Source organism: Oncorhynchus keta, unplaced genomic scaffold, assembly GCF_023373465.1.
Source record: "Oncorhynchus keta strain PuntledgeMale-10-30-2019 unplaced genomic scaffold, Oket_V2 Un_contig_3981_pilon_pilon, whole genome shotgun sequence".
Taxonomy (NCBI): Eukaryota; Metazoa; Chordata; class Actinopteri; order Salmoniformes; family Salmonidae; genus Oncorhynchus; species Oncorhynchus keta.
The window spans coordinates 45,366-72,445 of record NW_026287538.1 but is presented as its reverse complement, the minus strand read 5'-3'; the positions used below and the strand labels follow the sequence as shown (position 1 = coordinate 72,445).

The 27,080-nt window shown below is 47.5% G+C and overlaps 1 long non-coding RNA gene and 1 pseudogene across 6 annotated transcripts in view; one reads left to right on the top strand and one right to left on the bottom strand.

Moving 5' to 3' along the window:
• Positions 1–305: 305 nt before the first annotated feature.
• LOC118376144 (fibronectin-like) overlaps positions 306–27,080 on the top strand; it is a 35,488-nt pseudogene continuing 8,713 nt past the window's right edge. The window contains exons 1-27 of the transcript XR_008117753.1: positions 306–672; positions 914–1,036; positions 1,224–1,361; positions 1,460–1,591; positions 2,386–2,522; positions 2,616–2,762; positions 3,246–3,479; positions 4,875–5,057; positions 5,183–5,359; positions 5,988–6,143; positions 7,479–7,607; positions 8,319–8,462; positions 9,790–9,911; positions 12,651–12,819; positions 12,990–13,169; positions 14,229–14,357; positions 15,502–15,786; positions 18,503–18,779; positions 19,008–19,270; positions 20,237–20,500; positions 20,749–20,859; positions 21,393–21,584; positions 22,941–23,222; positions 24,233–24,424; positions 24,592–24,681; positions 25,857–26,123; positions 26,537–26,818. The product of XR_008117753.1 is annotated as a fibronectin-like (transcript). The remainder of the gene's footprint in view (positions 673–913; positions 1,037–1,223; positions 1,362–1,459; positions 1,592–2,385; positions 2,523–2,615; positions 2,763–3,245; positions 3,480–4,874; positions 5,058–5,182; positions 5,360–5,987; positions 6,144–7,478; positions 7,608–8,318; positions 8,463–9,789; positions 9,912–12,650; positions 12,820–12,989; positions 13,170–14,228; positions 14,358–15,501; positions 15,787–18,502; positions 18,780–19,007; positions 19,271–20,236; positions 20,501–20,748; positions 20,860–21,392; positions 21,585–22,940; positions 23,223–24,232; positions 24,425–24,591; positions 24,682–25,856; positions 26,124–26,536; positions 26,819–27,080) is intronic.
• On the bottom strand, positions 23,573–24,226 carry LOC127924378 (uncharacterized). 5 transcript variants are annotated; one of them, XR_008117754.1, is made up of 3 exons: positions 24,005–24,226; positions 23,765–23,944; positions 23,573–23,704 (listed from the first exon to the last, which is right to left on the bottom strand). It is a non-coding gene; the product is annotated as an uncharacterized LOC127924378 (long non-coding RNA). The 5 variants fall into 5 exon arrangements; XR_008117755.1 differs by having other exon boundaries at positions 23,795–23,944; XR_008117756.1 differs by having other exon boundaries at positions 23,765–23,914.

Here is a 27,080-nt window from a genome sequence, read left to right as displayed (position 1 = left end):
ATATCCTACAAAATGGATGATGGACAACCACAAATTAATAAATACCATACTAAATGTAACATATACTCATTTGAGTTTCACAGGTTTATTGCGTACTGTGTTATGTCGACGTCTGAGTCCAGGTTGCACAACCCAGCCCAGCCTCAGAATGTTAGTGCTGTACTCTGTTTGTGAGTTTTCATTCTTGGTCTGGGTCTGCGGTTTAGGATGGTTGGTAAGTGACGAGTCTGTGTTGCTCCCCTGGACCCAGACGCACATTGCCCCTCCCCAAACGGTGCCTTTGTGCTCACATATAAAAACGGTCTGCATCCCTCCAGTCTGTCTATCGCATCTGCTGCAGGAAAGGCGGTCAAAGTAGCCGCTGGGAGAAGCGGCACTGGGTAATATTTGGAAAGCAAGGGGAGAGAATACTATCCGCTCCTGACGGTCAACTTCACCGCACCTGGATCGTTCTTATTTTTACTTAGGACATAACTGGAAACATAAAAGTGTCTTGTTTTTTTCTTCTTTTTAACTTGACCAAAATGACTGGTAGCCCAGTGACAGGGCTGCTGGTTGCGCTGTGCGTAAGCAGCGCGGTCCATTGTATGCCAAAGAACCAAGGGAAAAACAAGAGACAAACTCAGGAACAAGTTTACCCCGAACTCGCAGACACAGTACCCCTTGCTCAAGGTATGTAGACTTGCTCTAAATGTAATATTTTGCCCCTTAGATAAAGCATTTGAATGCACCTTGAATCCACATCTTGTCATTAACAACTGTAGTTACAATTCCATTTATGAAGGACATCTAATATTATTTATTTTTTAAATCACTACTGTACATGTATTGAATATGGATGTTTAGCTAACCTATCATGCGCCGAATTTGCTCAGGACTCATGGCTCTTTTGTGTGTCTCCCTCATCTTGCAGGCTGCGATGAGAACGGACATTCTTACAGACTAAACGATCAATGGGAGAAGGCTTACCGCGGGAGTACACTGCTTTGTACCTGCAACGGAGCGGCAGGGATCAAATGTAAAACAAAACCCCAAGGTGAGCTGGAGCACCAGACTTAAATGTATAATGAAGTAGGCAATTTGTTTCGTTTTTTTGCAAAACATCCGTGCGCTCTTAGAGCGCGTTCCCTCTTTGGCACTTTTGCCATTGCGCACAGAAGTCGCTTCGTTTATCTCAAACGTTTAGGCCACATGTTGAAAGTCTTCTCTGGTGCATTCTGCAGGGGAGGAGACCTGCTATGACAAATACAACGACCAGACGTACCCTGTGGGTGCGACCTACGAGAGGGCGAAGGACGGCATGATGTGGGACTGCACCTGCATCGGTTCCGCCCGCGGCAAAATCAGCTGCACAATCGGAAGTGAGTTGCCCTTCCCGGCAACCCATATAGCATTATTTGTGTACTTATGTAGTACGTTGGTGTTTATGAATAATGATGTTTGGTATTTTCGTTTGCAGACCGCTGCCACGAGGGAGGCAGATCCTACAAAATCGGGGACACTTGGAGAAGGCCCCACGAGACCGGAGACTACATGCTGGATTGCGTCTGTCTGGGAAACGGCAAGGGAGAGTGGACCTGCAAACCCGTGTGTGAGTGTCTGTCTGTCTGAGGACCTGTAAACCCTGTATGTGTCTGTCTGTCTGTCTGAGGACCTGCAAACCGGTGTGTGAGTGTCTGTCTGAGTCCTTTGAGTAGGAGAGACTAGATGTAATCTGAAAGGAATGAATGTGTGGTCTGTGGGTTGTTGGGATAAATGTTTTTCTTAATATGGGGATGTCCTTAAACCAATCAAACTGCAGTTCAAAGTCCTTCTTCGAGTCATTTATTGGAAATAGTGCTCGATGTCATTGTAAATATTTGAAGGCCATAACAGTCATCTCTGTCCCAAACGTTGCCCCATAACTGTTGATTTAGCTCAGTTGAGTGTTTTCATGGAAAGTTAGGTGAGGTGACTCATATGGAGGTAGGCCCTAATGGTGAAGATGATTTGGTGATAATGTAGGCATGGTTTTGGAATTAGAAATCTATCTTCTATAATCAGAAATATGTCATGTGTATCTGAGACTTTTATTATGGCATTGCCATTTAGATTTTTTTGGGGGGACTCTTATTCTGGAAGAGATGGAGATGTGCACTCTGTCGAAATAAATCTTATTCTGAAAATACCTTTCCAAGATTCACCTGCGCGTGAGGAGGATTCACAGGTGAGATGTGGGACAGAGAAGGGAAGTGATGGAGATGTAACCTGTTGTTCCACTATAAAATAACTTGATTGTAACTCCATCATCAAACCCACAGGCCCTTTGGAGAAGGTGATGGATAATTAAGTTCAAATAATTAGGTTACAATAATAACAACATTTTTGGAACTTGTTTTTGTGCAGCGGAGCGTTGCTATGACAACACAGGTGGAGCATCCTACGTGGTGGGGCAGACCTGGGAGAAGCCGTACCAAGGCTGGATGATGATCGACTGCACCTGTCTGGGGAGGGCAACGGACGCATCACCTGTACCTCTAGGAGTAAGTACACACACGCAAGCACATACATACACACTCATGTAAACGCAAACACACTTAAACACACACTCATCATTCCTTTCTTTATTTCTTTAGACCGTTGTAATGACCAGGACACCAAGACCTCCTACCGCATCGGAGACACATGGACCAAGACAGATGCTAACAGGCACCAACTCCAGTGTCTGTGTACAGGAAATGGCAGAGGAGAGTGGAAGTGTGAGAGACACTCTGCCACTACTGGTGAGTCAGCCCTCTTGTGTTTTACACACACTCTTTGTAAAATATTACAAGATTACCGCTGCGTTCTAAGGCACTGCATCTTAGTGCAAGAGGCGTCACTACAGTCCCTGGTTTGAATCCAGATGGTATCACATCCGGATGTGATTGAGAGTCCCATAGGGTGGAGAACAATGGGCCCAGCGTCGTCCGGGTTTGGCCGGGGTAGTCCTTCATTGTAAATAAGAATAAGAACTGACTGGCCTAGTTTAATAAAGGTTAAAAATATATATATATATTTAAATGCATACATAATTAAATGAACAGGTTATACACTGACATACAGGTTACAGGTAAATTAATATATAGGTAGCAGAGGAGGCTGGTGGGAGGAGGACGGCTCATAATAATGGCTGGGATGGAGTGAATGGAATGGTATCAAACCCATTCCATAAATTAAGTTACCACCTTGGTAAATACATGTCTCTTTGTCTTCCTGGTGCGCAGGCACAGGTGTTAGTACAGGAACAGGTGTAGGAACAGGTACAGGAAGTACTCATATGACCATCCAGACGGAGCTCCACCAGCCCTCCACCCTCCCCGAACCCCCCCAGGAGGGGGCTTGCCGCACGGACTCGGGCGCCACCTTCCACGTGGGCATGCGCTGGATCAGGACCCAGGGCAGCAAGCAGATGCTGTGTACCTGCCAGGGTACTGGCGCCGTCAGCTGTGAGGAGAAGGGTGAGTCTTAACTCAGACTAAAAGTAAAAGGTTGTGTCTCAAAAAAGTATATTTCCATAGTCAAGGCCTGTCTTACCTCTTGTCTCACCTCATCTAATCTGGTCTAAACCTGTCTCACCTCACCTAACCTGGTCTAAACCTGTCTCACCTCACCTAACCTGGTCTAAACCTGTCTCACCTCATCTAGCCTGGTCTAAACCTGTCTCACCTCACCTAACCTGGTCAAACCTAACCTAGCCTGGTCTAAACCTGTCTCTAAACCTGTCTCACCTCATAACCTGGTCTAAACCTGTCTCACCTCATCTAACCTCTAAACCTGTCTCACCTCAAACCTGTCTCACCTCCTGGTCTAAACCTGTCTCAACCTGGTCTAAACCTGTCTCACCTAACCTGGTCACCTAAACCTGTCTCACCTCATCTAACCTGGTCTAAACCTGTCTCACCTCACCTCTAAAACTGTCTCACCTCATCTAACCTAAACCTGTCTCACCTCATCTAGCCTGGTCTAAACCTGTCTCACCTCATCTAACCTGGTCTAAACCTGTCTCACCTCATCTAGCCTGGTCTAAACCTGTCTCACCTCATCTAGCCTGGTCTAAACCTGTCTCACCTGGTCTAAACCTGTCTCACCTCACCTAACCTGGTCTAAACCTGTCTCACCTCATCTAACCTGGTCTAAACCTGTCTCACCTCATCTAACCTGGTCTAAACCTGTCTCACCTCATCTAGCCTGGTCTAAACGTGTCTCACCTCATCTAGCCTGGTCTAAACCTGTCTCACCTCATCTAGCCTGGTCTAAACCTGTCTCACCTCATCTAGCCTGGTCTAAACGTGTCTCACCTCATCTAACCCTGTCTCACCTCATCTAGCCTGGTCTAAACCTGTCTCACCTCATCTAGCCTGGTCTAAACCTGTCTCACCTCATATAAACCTGTCTCACCTCATCTAACCTGGTCTAAACCTGTCTCACCTCATCTAACCTGGTCTAAACCTGTCTCACCTCATCTAACCTGGTCTAAACCTGTCTCACCTCATCTAACCTGGTCTAAACCTGTCTCACCTCATCTATCTTGGTATAACCTGTCTCACCTCATCTAACCTGGTCTAAACCTGTCTCACCTAACCTGGTCTAAACCTGTCTCACCTCATCTAACCTGGTCTAAACCTGTCTCACCTCATCTATCTTGGTATAACCTGTCTCACCTCATCTAGCCTGGTCTAAACCTGTCTCACCTCATATAAACCTGTCTCACCTCATCTAACCTGGTCTAAACCTGTCTCACCTCATCTAACCTGGTCTAAACCTGTCTCACCTCATCTAACTTGGTCTAAACCTGTCTCACCTCACCTAACTTGGTCTAAACCTGCCTCCCCTTCTCTCTCCCTACCCTCCAGAGGGCCAGAGCCAGGTGTACGGTGGGAACTCAGAAGGCCAGGCCTGTGTGTTCCCCTTTGTGTTCATGGATAAGACCTACTACTCCTGTACCTCAGAGGGACGTACTGATGGACAGCTGTGGTGCAGCACCACCTCTGACTACCATAGAGACCAGCAGTACTCCTACTGTACCGAGAAGAACTGTGAGTCTGGGAGGGAGGGAGATGGATGGATGGATGGGTGGGTGGATGGATAGATAGATATATACTGTAGCTAGCAAGATAGATAGCAGCATATCTAACTGTTGAAAGTTTGATCTGCTCTGTAGCCCTGGTGTCGACCCGAGGGGGTAACTCCAATGGTGCGCTGTGCCAGTTCCCCTTCCTCTACAACGGGCGTAACTACACTGACTGTACCGCCGATGGGCGCCGCGACGGCATGAGGTGGTGCGGTACCACAACCAACTACGAAGGGGAGCAGCGCTACGGATTCTGCCCCATGGCTGGTGAGTGTGTGTGTGATTTGTCAATTCACATGTCTCTTCCTGTCTCAGGCCCTCACACCAAACAATAAACAATCACAGTAGCAGTCAGGCACATTGACTAGCCCATCTTTACTGGCATGCAAACAAGACTATTGTTAGGTAAGATCGCTCTTTTGAAAGGTCATTCAGGCTCTGTATGATGGGCGTGGGAAGGTCTGGTGGGCTACTGTCTTCAACATTCACTGAATTCCTCTATTTGACAGAGGTCTTATCAAGATAAATGTACTAGGCTTGTCTTCATCCGTCTGATGTCCTTACAGATGGTAAGAATGACTGTTTAACTGAAAGGGTTACTTATGGTCTACAGAGCTGTCAGAGGTTCAATGGGCAGTTAATGAGTTGGTCTTTAAAAGCTATTAAGTGAGGGGGGACGGCCATGAAGAGGGCTGAGTAATGCCTCTATAAGAGCCTGTTCGAATGATTATGAATGACTCTTGGCTCCACTGGGCAGAGGATAGGACCCACACCCTGGCATGGGTCCAGAGTCTGTCTGGAAACTAAATCTGTCTCAGTTCCAAAATAGATTATCCATGCCACCTACACACGTGCACACACAGCCCCTCACTGACCCCTCTCTTCCTCCGTCCAGCCCACGAGGAGGCCTGCACCACCAACGACGGGGTCATGTACCGTGTGGGAGACCAGTGGGACAAACGCCACGATGTCCTGGGTCACATGATGCAGTGTACCTGCTTGGGCAACAACCGCGGAGAGTGGAGCTGCATCGCCTACTCCCAACTCAAAGGTCCTACCGCCTTACTAGCACCTGTTCTCTTATGTGTTGTTAGACAGCAGTCATAGGAGTTGTACTGTCATTACCTGGTTCTAGACCCAGTAGCCTTGACAACTGGAATGTAGAATGAACTGAAAGGATCAACCAGCATTAAAGAACAGTACATTATTAAAACCCCTTGTCTCCTTCGTACCCCAGACCAGTACATCATTAAAACTCCTTGTCTCCTTCGTACCCCAGACCAGTACATCATTAAAACTCCTTGTCTCCTTCGTACCCCAGACCAGTACATCATTAAAACTCCTTGTCTCCTTCGTACCCCAGACCAGTACATCATTAAAACTCCTTGTCTCCTTCGTACCCCAGACCAGTACATCATTAAAACTCCTTGTCTCCTTCGTACCCCAGACCAGTACATCATTAAAACTCCTTGTCTCCTTCCTACCCCAGACCAGTACATCATTAAAACCCCCTTGTCTCCTTCTTACCCCCAGACCAGTACATCATTAAAACTCCTTGTCTCCTTCGTACCCCAGACCAGTACATCATTAAAACTCCTTGTCTCCTTCGTACCCCAGACCAGTACATCATTAAAACCCCTTGTCTCCTTCCTACCCCAGACCAGTACATCATTAAAACCCCCTTGTCTCCTTCTTACCCCCAGACCAGTACATCATTAAAACACCTTGTCTCCTTCCTACCCCAGACCAGTACATCATTAAAACCCCTTGTCTCCTTCCTACCCCAGACCAGTTCATCATTAAAACTCCTTGTCTCTTGTCTACATCATTAAAACTCCTTGTCTCCTTCGTATCCCAGACCAGTACTTCATTAAAACTCCTTGTCTCCTTCGTACCCCAGACCAGTACATCATTAAAACTCCTTGTCTCCTTCGTAACCAGTACATCATTAAAACCCCTTGTCTCCTTCCTACCCCAGACCAGTACATCATTAAAACCCCTTGTCTCCTTCTTACCCCCAGACCAGTACATCATTAAAACCCCTTGTCTCCTTCCTACCCCAGACCAGTACATCATTAAAACCCCAGACCAGTACATCATTAAAACCCCTTGTCTCCTTCCTACCCCAGACCAGTACATCATTAAAACCCCCTTGTCTCCTTCTTACCCCCAGACCAGTACATCATTAAAACTCCTTGTCTCCTTCCTACCCCAGACCAGTACATCATTAAAACCCCCTTGTCTCCTTCCTACCCCAGACCAGTACATCATTAAAACCCCTTGTCTCCTTCCTACCCCAGACCAGTACATCATTAAAACCCCCTTGTCTCCTTCTTACCCCCAGACCAGTACATCATTAAAACATCTTGTCTCCTTCCTCCTCCAGACCAGTGCATTGTGGATGGGCTGACCTATGAGGTGAGCCAGACCTTCACCAAGCGCCATGACCAGGGCTACATGATGAATTGCACCTGCTATGGACAGGGACGCGGGCGCTGGAAGTGCGACGCCATCGGTGAGTTTCTCTCAGGTTTCACTTAAGAGCTTCAATAAAGCCTTATCACAGGGCGGCAGGGTAGCCTAGTGGTTAGAGCATTGGACTAGTAACCCAAAGGTTGCAAGTTCAAATCCCTGAGCTGACAAGGTACAAATCTGTCATTCTGCCCCTGAACGTCATTGAAAATAAGAATTTGTTCTTAACTGACTTGCCTAGTAAAATAAATAAATAAAATCACACCTCTGGCCCTTTCTATCCAAGAGGAGGCTGACATTCTAAAGAGATTTTTGGCAGCAGGAATTTGAATTGCTTTCCTTCCCCTCTCTCTCTGTCTCTCTCTCTCTCTCTCTCTGTCTCTCTCTCCTCCTCTCTCTCATTTAATTTAAATGTAAGGGCTTTATTGGCATGGGAAACATATGTTTACATTTCCAAAGCAAGTGAAATAGATAACAAACCAAAGTGAAATAAACAATACATGTACAGTAAACATTACACTCACAAGTTACAAAGGAATAAAGACATTACAAATGTCATATTATGTACAAATAGTCCAAGTACAAAAGGGAAAATAAATAAAAATAAATATGGGTTGTATTTACAATGGTGTTTGTTCTTCACTGGTTGCCCTTTTCTTGTGGAAACGGGTCACTCATCTTGCTGCTGTGATGTCACACTGTGGTATTTCACCCCATAGATATGGGAGGTCATCTCTCTCCTCTCTCCCTCCAGACCAGTGCCAGGAGCCTGAGAGCAGGGCGTTCTATCAGATTGGAGAGACCTGGGACAAAACCATCCACCAAGTCCTCTACCGCTGCTATTGCTACGGCAACGGTATTGGTGAGATGAGCTGCGAGCCACAGCAGACCTTCCCAGGTAAGGAGAGAAGTCTGATTGGCTAACAGAAGTGTGACCAGTGAAGCAAAAATGGAACTGTCTGAGTGTGTCCTCTGGGCAGATAACCCAGGTCAGGGCTGTCTTCGGTGGGGTGTTGACATTACCCCTCCCTCACCGTCTATGCCCACCCCCTTCTCTTTACGCTTGGGACACCTGCTGGGAGTTAATCGTTGTTAGCTCTTCTTTTTAACTCTCCCATTCACTCCCTCCTTTAAATACCCTCCATCCCCCCTCTATCGAAAGGCCCTTTCAAATTAAACGAGGGGGCGGTGTGTCACCCCTTCACCACCTCTGCAGGGAGGGGGGAAGGGACTGCTAAACGTTGATGTGGGGCAAATGGAGAGGGGTGCGTCCACCTCCCCCCGGGTCTTTGTAGTTTCGGAGGTCTTTGTTGGCTCTCCCCTATTGTTGTTCTACCCAGCTGGGCAGGGAGGGCCGAGAGGTTGGGGGATTTAATTACCTGCGCACACTACCTGGGTGGTAACACGCTTTGGGCGAAACAGTCCCAACTCCACCTCCTAAGAGGCCCCTCACAGCACTGGCTCGTCCTGCACTGAGCCAGTGCTCTATAGGTGACGGTGTCAATCAGAAAAGCTCAGCTGAGCTGTGTTCAGAACACACCAACCAGGAGTTACCAACTGGCCACTTTGATGCAGTGTTCTGAAACACTTTGACCCCAGTTTAAATTCTGAATCCTGCACCCTGTTATCCTGCCCTAGTTTTCCCATGTGGCCTGTTACAGATACAGAGGAATAAATGTATGTTTTGATTGATTAGAGTTATGTTTGGTGCAGGCCAGGGACCTTAAGAGTGCAGGTCAAATGACTCCCCGCTGTTGCTGTGAGTTGCTCACCTGTGACAGGGAGGTGTTTGTATGTATGGTGTGTGTGAGTGAATGTGAGTGAGTGGGGGTGGACATATTGCCCTGGTGCGATTTCAGACACTGAAGACACCTAGTGATTTACAGGCCCAGTGGGTGTCATAGTTGGTTGAGACCAGAGAGTGGAGCGAATTCTGGTTCGGACTAGTTTCCATCCACGCCACTGTACTGACAAGTTAGTCTAGGATCTTTTTGGTCACACCAGGTCTGTCTGGTGTGAACAGTGAACCAATTGACACTGAACAGCGAATGTGACTTTTAACAATTGTGTGTTTATTTACAGAACCTTAATATAAAGTTGTTCAAGGAGAATACGTAGCATTTGTTCAGTACCATCTTGTCTGTGACATTTGGCTTGATCGTAGACTACAGACTTCTAATAAAAGATACTCTCTCCTCCTCCTCCTCCTCCTCCTCTCTCCCCAGGTGGCCACCGCCCAGTCCAGGTGATTATCACAGAGGCAGGGAAGCAGCCTGACTCCCACCCCATCCAGTGGAATGCCCCAGCCTCCTCACACATCACCCAGTATATCCTCAAGTGGAGAGTGGTAAGTGGCTCTCTACTTCTCATCCTAGATACTGGTCATTGGTGGTAGTGCAGCCACACTATTTTATTTAACTAGGCAAGTCAGTTGAGAACAAAGTCTTATTTACAGTGACGGCCTACCCCTACACAGCACTCAGCCAATTTTGCACCGCCCTATGGGACTCCGATCCCGGCCGGTTGTGATACAGCCCAGGATCAAACCTGAGTCTGTCGTGACACTGCGAGGCAGTGCCTTAGACCGCTGCACCACTCTATAGCCCTTGAAGCCCTATGCCACTAGAGGTGGACTGACTGTCTTATAGGAAGCAGTACCACAAGAGTTGAACATACTCTCTTGAAGTACTGTACCTGTTTTTAATTCTCCGATATCCAAAGTGGAAACAAGTTATTCCAGGTACTGTTTTTCACATGACGTTCTTTAAAAAAAACTCCTGAATCACTTGAAGTGGATGTTCCTATTCCGTTCCTGAAAGTGTTGCTGAAAAGTAATGAGTAAACCAGTGCCCACACAGGAGGTTGCAACATTTAGTTGTCTGTGTGTCAACTCTGAAGAAGAGGACAGGTTTTGAGCACAGAAAAACAAGGTTGTGGGGGGTTCTTGAACTGGCCTGAAAAACACACACTCACATACACATAGATCCAAATTATATCGGACGGTCACAAACGACCCTCAACATCCTGCTACAGTACAAATGCTGTGTGTTTCTCTCCTAAAGGAAAAATCCAGTTTCCTCTTGTCTCACACTCTGTCTGAAGGGGCCCTGATCTGCCAAGCTGTTAACCCTTATTTAATTCAAACATATTTCCTGCTAAGTGGTAGTGGTTTGTATGTTTTGGATGGGGGTCCTCTATTCCTTCTCTCTCTCTCTCTCTCTCTCTCTCTCTCTCTCTCTCTCTCTCTCTCTCTCTCTCTCTCTCTCTCTCTCTCGTGTTGTGAAGAATCTGTAGTTTTCCGATCGTTCGAAGCCAAGTTGAATGTCCCCAGAAGCAGGGAGGGGCAGAGAGACAGGGTGCCAGAGAGTCAATGCCAGTGACCACATTGGCCATAGGCTGGGCTTGGAGAGAGTGTTGGAATGAGTCTTAGTAGTGCAGACTGTAAATGTTGCCCACCGTTTTTCATTCCATATCATCTCATTCATTCATAGTCCTGACACTGTAGGTTAAATATATATTTGTACCTATTTGTATCTGAAGTAATGTGTGTGTGTATATACAGTGCCTTGCGAAAGTATTCGGCCCCCTTGAACTTTGCGACCTTTTGCCACATTTCAGGCTTCAAACATAAAGATATAAAACTGTATTTTTTTGTGAAGAATCAACAACAAGTGGGACACAATCATGAAGTGGAACGACATTTATTGGATATTTCTAACTTTTTTAACAAATCCAAAACTGAAAAATTGGGCGTGCAAAATGATTCAGCCCCTTTACTTTCAGTGCAGCAAACTCTCTCCAGAAGTTCAGTGAGGATCTCTGAATGATCCAATGTTGACCTAAATGACTAATGATGATAAATACAATCCACCTGTGTGTAATCAAGTCTCCGTATAAATGCACCTGCACTGTGATAGTCTCCGAAGTCTGATAAAAGCGCAGAGAGCATCATGAAGAACAAGGAACACACCAGGCAGGTCCGAGATACTGTTGTGAAGAAGTTTAAAGCCAGATTTGGATACAAAAAGATTTCCCAAGCTTTAAACATCCCAATAAGCACTGTGCAAGCGATAATATTGAAATGGAAGGAGTATCAGACCACTGCAAATCTACCAAGACCTGGCCGTCCCTATAAACTTTCAGCTCATACAAGGAGAAGACTGATCAGAGATGCAGACAAGAGGCCCATGATCACTCTGGATGAACTGCAGAGATCTACAGCTGAGGTGGGAGACTCTGTCCATAGGACAAAAATCAGTCGTATATTGCACAAATCTGGCCTTTATGGAAGAGTGGCAAGAAGAAAGCCATTTCTTAAAGATATCCATAAATAGTGTCGTTTAAAGTTTGCCACAAGCCACCTGGGAGACAAACCAAACATGTGGAAGAAGGTGCTCTGGTCAGATGAAACCAAAAGTGAACTTTTTGGCAACAATGCAAAACGTTATGTTTGGCGTAAAAGCAACACAGCTCATCACCCTGAACACACCATCCCCACTGTCAAACATGGTGGTGGCAGCATCATGGTTTGGGCCTGCTTTTCTTCAGCAGGGACAGGGAAGATGGTTAAAATTGATGGGAAGATGGATGGAGCCAAACACAGGACCATTCTGGAAGAAAACCTGATGGAGTCTGCAAAAGACCTGAGACTGGGACGGAGATTTGTCTTCCAACAAGACAATGATCCAAAACATAAAGCAAAATCTACAATGGAATGGTTCAAAAATAAAGTATTAACTTAAGGGGGCTGAATAATTTTGCACGCCCAATTTTTCAGTTTTTGATTTGTTAAAAAAGTTTGATATATCCAATAAATGTCGTTCCACTTCATGATTGTGTCCCACTTGTTGTTGATTCTTCACAAAAAAATACAGTTTTATATCTTTATGTTTAAAGCCTGAAATGTGGCAAAAGGTCGCAAAGTTCAAGGGGGCCGAATACTTTCGCAAGGCACTGTATATATACAGTACGTCAGATAGAAATCGGTTCGTATCACCATGATGTATTCAGCACTTTGACCCTTGCTATCTTTGAAGTTCACTCCCTGACCTCTCCCTTCTGTTCTCTGCCCTTTGACCCCTGGTAGAAAAACACCCGTGCCCCCTGGAGAGAGGCCACCATCCCAGGTAACCTGAACTCGTACACCATCGCTGGGCTGCGGCCAGGTATTACCTATGAGGGTCAGCTGATCAGCATCCTGCGCTATGGACGCCGCGAGGTCACCCGCTTTGACTTCACCACCACCTACGGCTCCCGTAAGTCTCCCAACTGGGTGTGTTTTGAGTGTATTAATGTTACACCGACCGTTGATTCCACTGTGTCCATCTCTTTGGTTCCTCTATATAGCTACACTTTCACAAGCCTGTCTCTTTTTCTCTCCTACAAATCTGAAGTGTTATTAATGTGTTATGCCTCCCTTGTCCAGTTGGGGTGACCTCTGAGGGTGAGACGACCCAGCCTCCTCCCGTGGTGGACACGTCTGAGTCGGTGACAGAGATCACGTCCAGTAGCTTCATCATCTCCTGGGTGTCAGCCTCCGACACCGTGTCAGGCTTCAGAGTGGAGTATGAGCTGAGTGAGGACGGAGCCAAACCTCAGGTCCTGGGTGAGTAGCTCCATTTACTGGACTAACTCCTGCAGTATAGACCATCCAGAAGAGTTTTCCAGTTTATTCCAGTCTTACTCCTGCAGTATCGACCATCCAGAAGAGTTTTCCAGTTTATTCCAGTCTTACTCCTGCAGCATAGACCATCCAGAAGAGTTTTCCAGTTTATTCCAGTCTTACTCCTGCAGCATAGACCATCCATAAGAGTTTTCCAGTTTATTCCAGTCTTACTCCTGCAGTATAGACCATCCAGAAGAGTTTTCCAGTTTATTCCAGTCTTACTCCTGCAGTATCGACCATCCAGAAGAGTTTTCCAGTTTATTCCAGTCTTACTCCTGCAGCATAGACCATCCAGAAGAGTTTTCCAGTTTATTCCAGTCTTACTCCTGCAGCATAGACCATCCATAAGAGTTTTCCAGTTTATTCCAGTCTTACTCCTGCAGTATAGACCATCCAGAAGAGTTTTCCAGTTTATTCCAGTCTTACTCCTGCAGTATCGACCATCCAGAAGAGTTTTCCAGTTTATTCCAGTCTTACTCCTGCAGTATAGACCATCCAGAAGAGTTTTCCAGTTCATTCCAGTCTTACTCCTGCAGCATAGACCACCCAGAAGAGTTTTCCAGTTTATTCCAGTCTTACTCCTGCAGCATAGACCATCCAGAAGAGTTTTCCAGTTTATTCCAGTCTTACTCCTGCAGTATCGACCATCCAGAAGAGTTTTCCAGTTTATTCCAGTCTTACTCCTGCAGCATAGACCATCCAGAAGAGTTTTCCAGTTTATTCCAGTCTTACTCCTGCAGCATAGACCATCCAGAAGAGTTTTCCAGTTTATTCCAGTCTTACTCCTGCAGTATAGACCATCCAGAAGAGTTTTCCAGTTTATTCCAGTCTTACTCCTGCAGTATCGACCATCCAGAAGAGTTTTCCAGTTTATTCCAGTCTTACTCCTGCAGCATAGACCATTATCTTATTGGTTAGTTGGTTGATTGGTTAATGTGTTAATTGGTTTCTAGCCCGATTGGTTGATTGATGTTTTGATTGATTGTCTCTGTCCATCAGACCTGCCCCGTACCACCACCTCTGTGAGCATCAGTGACCTCCTGCCTGGCCGTAGATACAACGTCAACGTGTATGAGGTTTCCCCTCAGGGAGAACCCACCCTCATCCTCACCACCTCTCAGACCACAGGTATTATACCAGCTTTCACACACCCTTCATCACCGTTTCTCTTCATCCCCTTTACCCTTCATAACCCTCACCCTTCATCACTGTTACTCTTCATCCCCTTAACCTTCATAACCCTCACCCTTCATCACCGTTACTCTTCATCCCCTTTACCCTTCATAACCCTCACCCTTCATCACTGTTACTCTTCATCCCCTTTACCCTTCATAACCTTCACCCTTCATCAGCGTTACTCTTCATCCCCTTTACCCTTCATCACCGTTACTCTTCATCCCCTTTACCCTTTATCACCCTCACTCTTCATCCCCTTTACCCTTCATAACCCTCACCCTTCAAAACCCTCACCCTTCATCACCCTCACCCTTCATAACCCTCACCCTTCATAACCCTCACCTTTCATCCCCTTTACCCTTCATAACCCTCACTTTTCATCACCCTCACCCTTCATAACCCTCACCTTTCATCCCCTTTACCCTTCATAACCCTCACCTTTCATCACCCTCACCCTTCATCACCCTCACCTTTCATCACCCTCACCTTTCATCACCCTCACCCTTCATCCCCCCACCCTTCATCACCCTCACCCTTCATAACCCTCACCTTTCATCACCCTCACCCTTCATAACCCTCACCATTCATCCCATTTACCCTTCATAACCCTCACCCTTCATAACCCTCACCTTTCATCCCCTTCACCCTTCATCACCCTCACCTTTCATCACCCTCACCCTTCATCACCCTCACCTTTCACCATCATAATTCACTCTCTGACAGGAATACATTGACCTCTTCTCTAATCTAATTATTTTTTATTTCTACTGCACATTCTTCCACTGCAAATCTACCATTCCAGTGTTTTACTTGCTATATTGTATTTACTTTGCCACCATGGCCTTTTTTTTGCCTTTACCTCCCTTCTCACCTCATTTGCTCACATCGTATATAGACTTGTTTCTACTGTATTATTGACTGTATGTTTGTTTTACTCCATGTGTAACTCTGTGTTGTATGTGTCGAACTGCTTTGCTTTATCGTGGCCAGGTCGCAATTGTAAATGAGAACTTGTTCTCAACTGGCTTACCTGGTTAAATAAAGGTGAAATAAAAGAGAAATAAATCAAAATCCAGTGCTCCTTATCCCCCCTCAGCTCCTGATGCCCCTGCTGAACATCAGATCAACCAGGTGGGAGAAACCTCTATCTCCATCAGCTGGTCCAAGCCCCAGGCCCCCATCACAGGCTACCGTTTGGTCTTCACCCCGTCAGTAGAGGGCAGCAGCACCGAGCTCATCCTCCCAGACACTGAGACCTCCGTGACCCTGGTTGACCTTCGACCTGGCCTGCTCTACAACATCAGCATTTACGCTGTGGAGGAGAACCAGGAGAGCGAGCCCATCTTCGTCCAGGTCAACACGGCCGGAGAGCCAGCACCAGGTAGAGAACTGGACAGCATACAGAACAACAGAACCAAACATGACCCTAACCCTACACACACTCTAACCATAACACAACCTCAGACTTGACCTACTTGACTTCAGCCCATGGCTCCTATAAGGAGCATAGGCCATTGACCAATGTCCTCCAGTTGAATTGGCTTGCAGTCATTTGACTGACTTAGAGTTGCTTTTGGCATGCACTTTATCACCCTTCCAACATTAGAATCAATCATTTCCTATACAGCTACATTCCTATTCAAAAGGTTCTCCTATGGGGACAGCCGAAGAACCCTTTTAGGTTCTAGATCGCATCTTTTCTTCTGAGAGTGTTGGCCCAGGCAGTAAAATGATAGTTTGAAGCCATGGAGCCATTTCATTGTACCTTCTAGGGGAGTGTTTCTGTCTCTCTCTCTCTCGGGTGGAGTCAGTCCCTGCTTCTGTCTCTATCTCTCTCTCTCGGGTGGAGTCAGTCCCTGCTTCTGTCTCTCTCTCTCTCTCTCTCTCTCTCTCTCTCTCTCTCTCTCTCTCGGGTGGAGTCAGTCCCTGCTTCTGTCTCTCTCTCTCTCTCTCTCTCTCGGGTGGAGTCAGTCCCTGCTTCTGTCTCTCTCTCTCTCTCTCTCTCTCGGGTGGAGTCAGTCCCTGCTTCTGTCTGTTTCTCTCTCTCTCGGGTGGAGTCAGTCCCTGCTTCTGTCTCTCTCTCTCTCTCTCTCGGGTGGAGTCAGTCCCTGCTTCTGTCTCTCTCTCTCTCTCTCTCTCTCTCTCGGGTGGAGTCAGTCCCTGCTTCTCTCTCTCTCTCTCTCTCTCTCTCTCTCTCTCTCTCTCTCTCTCTCTCTCTCTCTCGGGTGGAGTCAGTCCCTGCTTCTGTCTCTCTCTCTCTCTCTCTCGGGTGGAGTCAGTCCCTGCTTCTCTCTCTCTCTCTCTCTCTCTCTCTCTCTCTCTCTCTCTCTCTCTCTCTCTCGGGTGGAGTCAGTCCCTGCTTCTTTCTCTCTCTCTCTCTCTCTCTCTCTCTCTCTCGGGTGGAGTCAGTCCCTGCTTCTCTCTCTCTCTCTCTCTCGGGTGGAGTCAGTCCCTGCTTCTGTCTCTCTCTCTCTCTCGGGTGGAGTCAGTCCCTGCTTCTGTCTCTCTCTCTCTCTCTCTCTCTCTCGGGTGGAGTCAGTCCCTGCTTCTGTCTCTCTCTCTCTCTCTCTCTCGGGTGGAGTCAGTCCCTGCTTCTGTCTCTCTCTCTCTCTCTCTCTCTCTCTCTTAACAGTAAACATTACACTCTCAGTTTCCAGGTGGAGTCAGTCCCTGCTTCTGTCTCTCTCTCTCTCTCTCTCATGGAGTCAGTCCCTGCTTCTGTCTCTCTCTCTCTCTCTCTCTCGGGTGGAGTCAGTCCCTGCTTCTGTCTCTCTCTCTCTCTCGGGTGGAGTCAGTCCCTGCTTCTGTCTCTCTCTCTCTCTCTCTCGGTGGAGTCAGTCCCTGCTTCTGTCTCTCTCTCTCTCTCTCTCTCTCTCTCTCTCTCTCTCTCTCTCTCTGGAGTCAGTCCCTCTTCTGTCTCTCTCTCTCTCTCTCTCTCTCGTGGAGTCAGTCCCTGCTTCTGTCTCTCTCTCTCTCTCTCTCTCTCGGGTGGAGTCAGTCCCTGCTTCTGTCTCTCTGGAGTCTCCCTCTCTGTCTCTCTCTCTCTCTCTCGGGTGGAGTCAGTCCCTGCTTCTGTCTCTCTCTCTCTCTCTCTTCTCTCTCTCTCTCTCTCTCGGGTGGAGTCAGTCCCTGCTTCTGTCTCTCTCTCTCTCTCTCGGGTGGAGTCAGTCCCTGCTTCTGTCTCTCTCTCCCTCTTCTGTCTCTCTCTCTCTCTCTCTGGAGTCAGTCCCTGCTTCTGTCTCTCTCTCTCTCTCTCTCTCTCTCTCTCTCTCTCTCTCTCTCTCTCTCTCTCTCTCTGGAGTCAGTCCCTGCTTCTGTCTCTCTCTCTCTCTCTCTCTCTCGGTGGAGTCAGTCCCTTCTGTCTTCTGTCTCTCTCTCTCTCTCGGGTGGAGTCAGTCCCTGCTTCTGTCTCTCTCTCTCTCTCTCGGTGGAGTCAGTCCCTGCTTCTGTCTCTCTCTCTCTCTCTGGGTGGAGTCAGTCCCTGCTTCTGTGTCTCTCTCTCTCTCGGGTGGAGTCAGTCCCTGCTTCTGTCTCTCTCTCTCTCTCTCGGGTGGAGTCAGTCCCTGCTGTGAGTGACAGTTGGTAGAGTGTGAGCTTGGAGGAGCCTAGGGCTCTGCGCTAGCCATGTAGGGCCAGATGGAACCTGGGGTAGGGTTTCTCCTCTGTTTGGTTCTGGACTGGGCCTGTCAGACTGGTTCTCTCACCTCCCTCACTGATTTAAGTACTTTCACATGAGAAAGATACAGACTCACACACTTGCACGCGCACAGACACACACATAAAACAACAACACACACTCGCTATCTGGGTCATTCTTGTTGATGTCTTATCCTCCCTTCAGCTCTAAATCATTCTCATCTTGACAGCAGAGTTTCTCCATTTTCAATTTCCTGTCTGGCATTGTCTTTTCAACTTCCTCTCAGCTGGTAAAGTAGAAGTATGTTCCACATTACAATCCAACACTGACCTTAGATCAGCGTATAGTTTCAAATTCATCTGACTCCTTCTTTCTTGCACCGCAACACAAGGCAATAGGCCATCAACACACAAGATGGCCTCAGTCAACTCACGGACCACTTCCTACTTCCTGTCCACAGAGGAAGTCCGCTCCCCAACCGACCTTCAGTTCTACGAGGTGTCTGACGTGAAAATCATCATCACCTGGACCGGCCCTCCCAGCGAGGTGTCGGGTTACCGCGTGACCTTCGCCCCCGTTACCCCCGGTGACACGCCCCAGAGGCCCCTGCAGCTACCCATGACGGCCAACGCGTGCAGAGATCACCCACCTGCAGCCCGGAACCCTGTACCGCTTCAACATCTACGCCATCAACGGAGGAGTGGAGAGCGAGCCGCTGACGGGAGAGAGAGCCACCAGTGAGTACATGTGCAGACAATAACAGCGTGTTGAGGGGATCCGTTTGAGTAAGTCGAGGTGCATCAGGTTCTAAGTCGTTACTCTATGTGAGAAGGGTTGGTAGATCAGTGATGCTGAGCAATCCGTCTGCAGTGTCGTCCATTTCAAACCTGCAGATAGACTGAGATTCTCATAGATATACTGTGGTTGTACCCATGTTGTGACCCTACGTGTGTTACCCCTGTCAGAGCCCGACGCCCCCACCAACCTGCGTTTCACTGACATCGGCGAGGACGGTGCGATAGTGATCTGGGAGGCTCCCAGGGCTAGCATCAGCGGCTACCGTCTGTTCCTGAGTGTGGAGGGCTCCAGCCCAACCCAGAAGAGAATCCCCGGCGGTCAGACCCAGTTCCTCTGCGAGGCCTCCGCCCCGACACAGACTACACCGTCAAACTGCACTCTGAGCAGGACAACGTGTTGAGTGAGGAAGTCAATGGCATCTTCACCACCTGTGAGTACTGTAGTCTTCTGTTGAGTACTGTAGTCTTCTGTTGAGTACTGTAGTCTTCTGTTGAGTACTGTCTTCTGTTGAGTACTGTTGTCTTCTGTTGAGTACTGTCGTCTTCTGTTGAGTACTGTCGTCTTCTGTTGAGTACTGTCATCTTCTGTTGAGTACTGTCGTCTTCTGTTCTGCTGAGCTTGTGGCAAGGTGTTTAAATGGTATTGATCAATTCAACTCCAGATTTGAGTTTATTTGAATTATGAAGCAGAAAAAGGAAAGACACTGATGTTATATTCTCTCCACCACCCCCTCTGTCTCTCTCCACCCCCCTCTGTCTCTCTCCACCCCCCCTCTGTCTCTCTCCACCCCCTCCCCTCTGTCTCTCTCCACCCCCTCTCCCCCTCTGTCTCTCTCCACCACCCCCTCTGTCTCTCTCCACCACCCCCTCTGTCTCTCTCCACCACCCCCTCTGTCTCTCTCCACCACCCCCCCTCTGTCTCTCTCCTCCACCCCCTCTGTCTCTCTCCTCCACCCCCTCTGTCTCTCTCCCCCACCCCCTCTGTCTCTCTCCTCCACCCCCTCTGTCTCTCTCCTCCACCCCCCTCTGTCTCTCTCCACCCCCCTCTGTCTCTCTCCTCCACCCCCCTCTGTCTCTCTCCACCACCCCCTCTGTCTCTCTCCACCCCCCCCTCTGTCTCTCTCCACCACCCCCTCTGTCTCTCTCCACCACCCCCTCTGTCTCTCTCCCCCCCTCTGTCTCTCTCCACCACCCCCTCTGTCTCTCTCCACCACCCCCTCTGTCTCTCTCCACCACCCCCCTCTGTCTCTCTCCACCCCTCCCTCTGTCTCTCTCCTCCACCCACCTCTGTCTCTGTCTCTCTTTTTTTTCTGTCTCTCTTTCTTTCTCTTTCTCTCTCTCCCTCTTTTGCTGTCTCTCACTCCCCTTCTCTCTCGCTCTCTCTCTCCTCCCCTCAGCCCCAAAGATGGGTAATGCCCCTCGCTTCACCACTGATGTGACCGACACCTCCATCATCATCTCCTGGACCCCTGTCAGCAGGTTCAGCTTCAGGCTGTCTGTGAGGCCCAGTCAGGGAGGAGAGTCACCCAGGGATGTGACCTCTGACTCAGGAAGTATCTTTGTGTCAGGCCTGACCCCTGGGACTGAGTACACTTACAGTGTACAGCCCATTATCAACGGACGTGACCGCGGCAACCCCATCACTAAAAACGTTGTCACTCGTAAGTAACCAAGAAAGAGAGAGAGACTCCGGTCAACCATTTATTTTATTGAGGTCAGAATGCCTTTTGTCCAAGAAAGACGTGTTGTTGCTGCAGGCATTTTGGGGTAAAAACTCATCTATATAGATATTGTACAGTCAGGGAGTAATGAGTTGTTTCAAGGTTTCTGCAGTCAGTTTACTTAAACCATGTAAGGTAGTCTGTTGTTTTTTAAAATGTGCCACAGGGTGTTATTTTACCACATATAGACTTAAGTGATGTTTCTTCCCTCCAGAACTGTCTCCCCACTGACCTCAGTACGCAGTCCAACGCGGACACGGGTGAGCTGACTGTCCTGTGGGGCGGCGCCAACACGCCAGGTAAATATTGACTCTGCTCCCTCCTACAGCCCACGCCACAGACACACTGCCCAAGGCCCAGGATCCAGGACAGGCTCACTGTGGCTCTGGATCACTCTGTCTGGACCTTGTCTTTCCTCAGAACATTGTGCCAGCAGGAACAAGGCTTCTCTCTGTCGGTGTCTCTGTCTCTCTCTCTCTTTTGAATGGTTACAAGTACTTCCATGAAATCCTGGCAGATCTAAGTTGGTTCACTCCGCTGCTCACTTCCCTGTCTCCTCTGCCCTCCTGTCCCCTCCCCAACAGACCCAGGCCGTGACCCCACTCTCTGAGGTTGTCTCAGGGGAGATGGGATATGCAAAAACACATTTCCAATTCACACATGCGTATAATTCGTACTTGTACATATATGAAATACAAGCACCCACCAAATTATAATTGTATTATTGTGGTTATTATTGTTATTAGGATGATTATTGTTATTTGGATTGTTGTTGTTGTTGTTGTTATTATTATTATTATTATTATTATTATTATTATGATTATTATTACAGACATCACAGGCTACAGAGTGACATGCACCCCAACCAATGGGCAGCGAGGAAACTCCCTGGAGGAGTTAGTCCAGCCGGTCCAGAACCAGTTAATCCTGGAGAACCTGAGTCCAGGAGTGGAGTACAACGTCTCTGTCTACACTGTCAAAGACAACCTGGAGAGTGTCCCTGTGTCCACCACTGTCACCCAAGGTAGGACTCAGATCAGTGGACCTGAGCATGGGCTGAGGTTGAGCTGTGCTGTGTTGAAGGGTTAGACTGATTCTGGATCAGGTAGTGTCTGTTTGCTGTGGAGCTCATGGTTCTGTTGCTCCGACAGATAGAAAGACACACAAAGATGTAAACACACACACAGATTCAACACAAACACAGACACAGATTAAACACAAACACACACAGACAGATTCAACACAAACACAGACAGATTCAACACAAACACACACACACACAGACAGATTCAACACAAACACACACACACAGGGATACAACACATAAAACACAGATTCAACACACAGATACACACATTCAATGGTTTTGTCTTGGCTATTGGTTGATTTTAAGGGGAGTGTTTGAATGTGTGTGTGTGTTCACTATGGTGTGTTGCACACCTGTGTGTGTGTGTGTGTGTTCACTATGGTGTGTTGCACACCTGTGTGTGTGTGTGTGTGTGTGTTCACTATGGTGTGTTGCACACCTGTGTGTGTGTGTTCACTATGGTGTGTTGCACACCTGTGTGTGTGTGTGTGTGTGTTCACTATGGTGTGTTGCACACCTGTGTGTGTGTGTGAGTTTGTGTGTGTGTGTGATTGGATAGCTCTCCTTCTCAATCCGTGGCCTGGAAAGGTTGAAGCACGATTGGATACTTCTGCCACCCCTTCTTATATTCACCGTTCCCAACTCCGATTTATTCCCACGTCACACTCCGGTACACGTTCCATAAAAGTGGTATACCTGGACAGGCCCAGCTTCCCCTAAACCTCCCAGTCTGGCTTCTCTCTGAAGTACGGAATCTCCCTGCCAGCAAAACACACTGTCACGGCTGATCACGCTGAAAGCACTTTTCACTGAAGGATAATTCCTAAAATCACTCTTAATTTCAGTACAAATCCCCAGTTGTTCATTCTGAATTACCATTGCAGTACATGTTTGTCTTTTGTCCGTTGTGATGCCTCAATTGCACACTGTCCGGCTAACATGGTCATTGGCTGAACTGTAATTATGTTCCATGGCTGTTTGTTTGTAAGATATGCATGGAGAAGGTAGAGCTCTTAATTCATTGAGGATATCATGTGAATATGCCGGTTGAAAAACCATTTCTCTGAAAACCCATGAGCATCCTTTCCTGTCATGATGGGTCTGATAATCTAACTGTTACCAGCATGGCTACTGTTGTTCTGCTCCAGGGTGCTGTGCTGTCTGTCCCACTGTGTCTGGCTATGCATCACCAGGAATATTCATTCATCTGCTTTGATTCTGTCTGTCTGCTATGGTTTCTGTGTCTGTATGTCTTATTCTGCCTGCGCCTCGCTCTGCACTCAAACCTCTCAGACGTGCCCAAGCTAAACGACCTGGACTTTGTCGACGTCACCGACACCACTGTGGGCCTGCGCTGGACCGCCCTGGTAAACGTTAGCGCCATCACCAGTTACCGGGTAACGGTTATGGCGTCGGGCGAGAGTTTGCCCATCATCATGGACACGGTGGACTCGTCGACGGGCCATTATACGGTGCGCGGGCTGGAGCCCGGTGTGGATTATGACATCAGTGTCACTACGATAACGGAGGAAGGGGAGAGCGAGCCGGCCACACGCAGAACGCAAACCCAGACTGGTGATTTGAACCTTCAACTTTACAAGGGGAGGTGGTCGTTAGACAGGGTGGGGGGGGGCTATGAGAGAAGCTAAATACTGAATATACTGCCTCACAAACCTTACATACTCACCTTACATACTCACCATGTTGTAGATATATTCTCTGATCATAGCAGTAATGTCATTGTTGATTGCGTCCAGGTTTTTCTTTCATACCTGCCATGCTCTCTAGTGTGTCCTCTCTTGTCTGGTTGACTTGTCCCATCTGGACATGCCACAGAAGGCCTGGAGGTAACTGTGAGGAGCTCCCCTCTCCTTGGCATGCTCTTATATTACTTCTCATTGTAAATACCTGTTGGTTATGCTTTACTTTACAGTCAGCTATACATTACATGGTCAGATGGTAATAACCTGGTCATTACGTGGTCAGATGGTAATAACCTGGTCATTACGTGGTCAGATGGTAATAACCTGGTCATTACGTGGTCAGATGGTAATAACCTGGTCATTACGTGGTCAGATGGTAATAACCTGGTCATTACGTGGTCAGATGGTAATGACCTGGTCATTACGTGGTCAGATGGTAATGACCTGGTCATTACGTGGTCAGATGGTAATGACCTGGTCATTACGTGGTCAGATGGTAATGACCTGGTCATTACGTGGTCAGATGGTAATGACCTGGTCATTACGTGGTCAGATGGTAATGACCTGGTCATTACGTGGTCAGATGGTAATGACCTGGTCATTACGTGGTCAGATGGTAATAAACTGGTCATTACGTGGTCAGATGGTAATAACCTGGTCATTACGTGGTCAGATGGTAATAACCTGGTCATTACGTGGTCAGATGGTAATAACCTGGTCATTGCATGTTAAAATTGTCGTAAAATAATGAATCATTATCAAATACTATAATTTTGGTCTTCTTGGGAATAGAAGCAATCAAGTTAAATTCGTTAAAGGTATCTATTGTTACCACATAATTTCCTAGTTAGTATCCTAATTATCTCCCCTCTCCCACCCCAGCCGTCCCCGCCCCCACCAACCTGAACTTCGGAGGGGTGGGCCCCGATCACATGAGGGTCAGCTGGACCGTCCCCAACGTCCCCACGCCCAGTGACATCACACGTTTCGTCATCCGCTTCCACCCCAGCAGCAACGACGACGATGTCAAGGAGCTCAACGTGGGCGGAGCCACCAACACCTTCCTGCTGCAGAGTGAGTGACATCATCATGACCTATGACCTACCCCTGAACTAAATAGAACAGTATTATTACCGTTGTATGTATTGTGTCATACACCTCACTGGTTCATGCAGTGTGTTGTGGCGTCGGACTAACTATGAGGTAACTAACAAGTGTTTTCCTGTCCATCTCTCCTCCAGACCTGCTGCCCAACACAGAGTACAGGGTGAGCGTGGTGTGTGTTTACGAGGAGAGAGAAAGCGCACCAGTCACTGGCACTCAGAGAACAAGTGAGTATGGACAGACACAGGACAGTTTGTCAGGCTAAATGTCTTCAAAAGAGAGATAAATGCACATGTATTTTTGCACAAATAGTAAATTATATGTATGCCTACAGGATGTAGTCAGTGATATGTATGCCTACAGGATGTAGTAAGTGATATGTATGCCTACAGGATGTAGTAAGTGATATGTATGCCTACAGGATGTAGTCAGTGATATGTATGCCTACAGGATGTAGTCAGTGATATGTATGCCTACAGGATGTAGTCAGTGATATGTATGCCTACAGGATGTAGTCAGTGATATGTATGCCTACAGGATGTAGTCAGTGATATGTATGCCTACAGGATGTAGTAAGTGATATGTATGCATATGTAGTAAGTGATATGTATGCCTACAGGATGTAGTAAGTGATATGTATGCCTGTACAGGATGTAGTCAGTGATATGTATGCCTACAGGATGTAGTGTGATATGTATGCCTATGTAGTGTGATATGTATGCCTACAGGATGTAGTCAGTGATATGTATGCCTACAGGATGTAGTCAGGATGTAGTAAGTGATATGTATGCCTACAGGATGTAGTAAGTGATATGTATGCCTACAGGATGTAGTAAGTGATATGTATGCCTACAGGATGTAGTAAGTGATATGTATGCCTACAGGATGTAGTAAGTGATATGTATGCCTACAGGATGTAGTAAGTGATATGTATGCCTACAGGATGTAGTAAGTGATATGTATGCCTACAGGATGTAGTAAGTGATATGTATGCCTACAGGATGTAGTCAGTGATATGTATGCCTACAGGATGTAGTAAGTGATATGTATGCCTACAGGATGTAGTAAGTGATATGTATGCCTACAGGATGTAGTAAGTGATATGTATGCCTACAGGATGTAGTAAGTGATATGTATGCCTACAGGATGTAGTAAGTGATATGTATGCCTACAGGATGTAGTAAGTGATATGTATGCCTACAGGATGTAGTCAGTGATATGTATGCCTACAGGATGTAGTAAGTGATATGTATGCCTACAGGATGTAGTCAGTGATATGTATGCCTACAGGATGTAGTAAGTGATATGTATGCCTAAAGGATGTAGTATGATATGTATGCATACAGCGTGTGTATCATACAGCGTGTGATCATGGATCATGTGTCTCTCTTCTCCTCCGTAGCCCTGGACTCTCCCACTGGCCTGGACTTTGCTGACGTCCTGACCAACTCCTTCACCATCCACTGGCTGGCCCCCAGCGCCGTGATCACTGGCTACCGTATCCATTACCAGATGACCAGCGGAGGCAGGGCCAAGGACGAGAGACTGCCCCCGACCAGGAGCCACTTCACCCTGACTGGCCTGGCTCCCGAGACAGAGTACAGTATTGAGGTCTACGCTGTCAGCGGGAACCAGGAGAGTCTGCCTCTCACTGGCACTCAGGCTACTAGTGAGTAGTATTGACTGGTTTCATTTTTTAATGAACCTTTATTTAACTAGGCAAGTCAGTTAAGAAAAAATATTATTTACAATGACGGCCTACCCCGGCCAAACCCTAACCCAGACGATGCTGAGTCAGTTGTGCGCCGCCCTATCGGACTCCCAATCACAGCCGGTTGTGATACAGCCTCATGTCTCTGTCTTTATCTGTTATCGTTCTATGCTTTCAGTCTCTCGCTCTCTGTCTGTCTGTCTTTCTCACTCTCTCTCTCTCTTACTCTCTCTCACTCTCTGTCGGTCTGTCTGTCTCTGTCTGTCTCGCTCGCTCTCTGTCTGTCTCTCTCGCTCCTCCTCTTCATCCTCCCTTCTCTTTGTTCTTCCTAATCTGTCTAGTCTTATTTCCTGATCTCCTCTCTCCACTAGTCTCTGACGCCCCCACCGACCTGGAAGTGACCTCAACCAGCCCCACCAGCATCACCATCCGCTGGGACGCCCCCTCTGTCACCGTGAGGTACTACAGGATCACCCACGGAGAGACAGGTGGAGAAAGCCCTGCTAAGGAGTTCACTGTCCCCGGCTCCCAGTCCGAGGCCACCATCTCTAACCTGAACCCAGGGACAGACTACACCATCACCGTCTACGCTGTGACAGGGAGAGGGGACAGCCCGGCCTCCAGCACACCCATCTACGTCAGTCACAAGACTGGTACGGGGCTGATGGTTTAATGCACCTTTATTACATCAACATGTTGGTCATTTAGCAGACACAATTATCCAGAGAGACTTACAGGAGCAGTTTGGGTTAAGTGTCATGCTCATGTTAATTACAGGTGATCAACTACATATTTATAGACATGTTCATGTCTGGGACAGGCTCTGATCTGGTGTCGCCATCTAGTGTCCATTATTACAATTTCAGATTTGATATGTATTTGGTTATCTGGAAATGATGCCTTGGTCTACCAGTA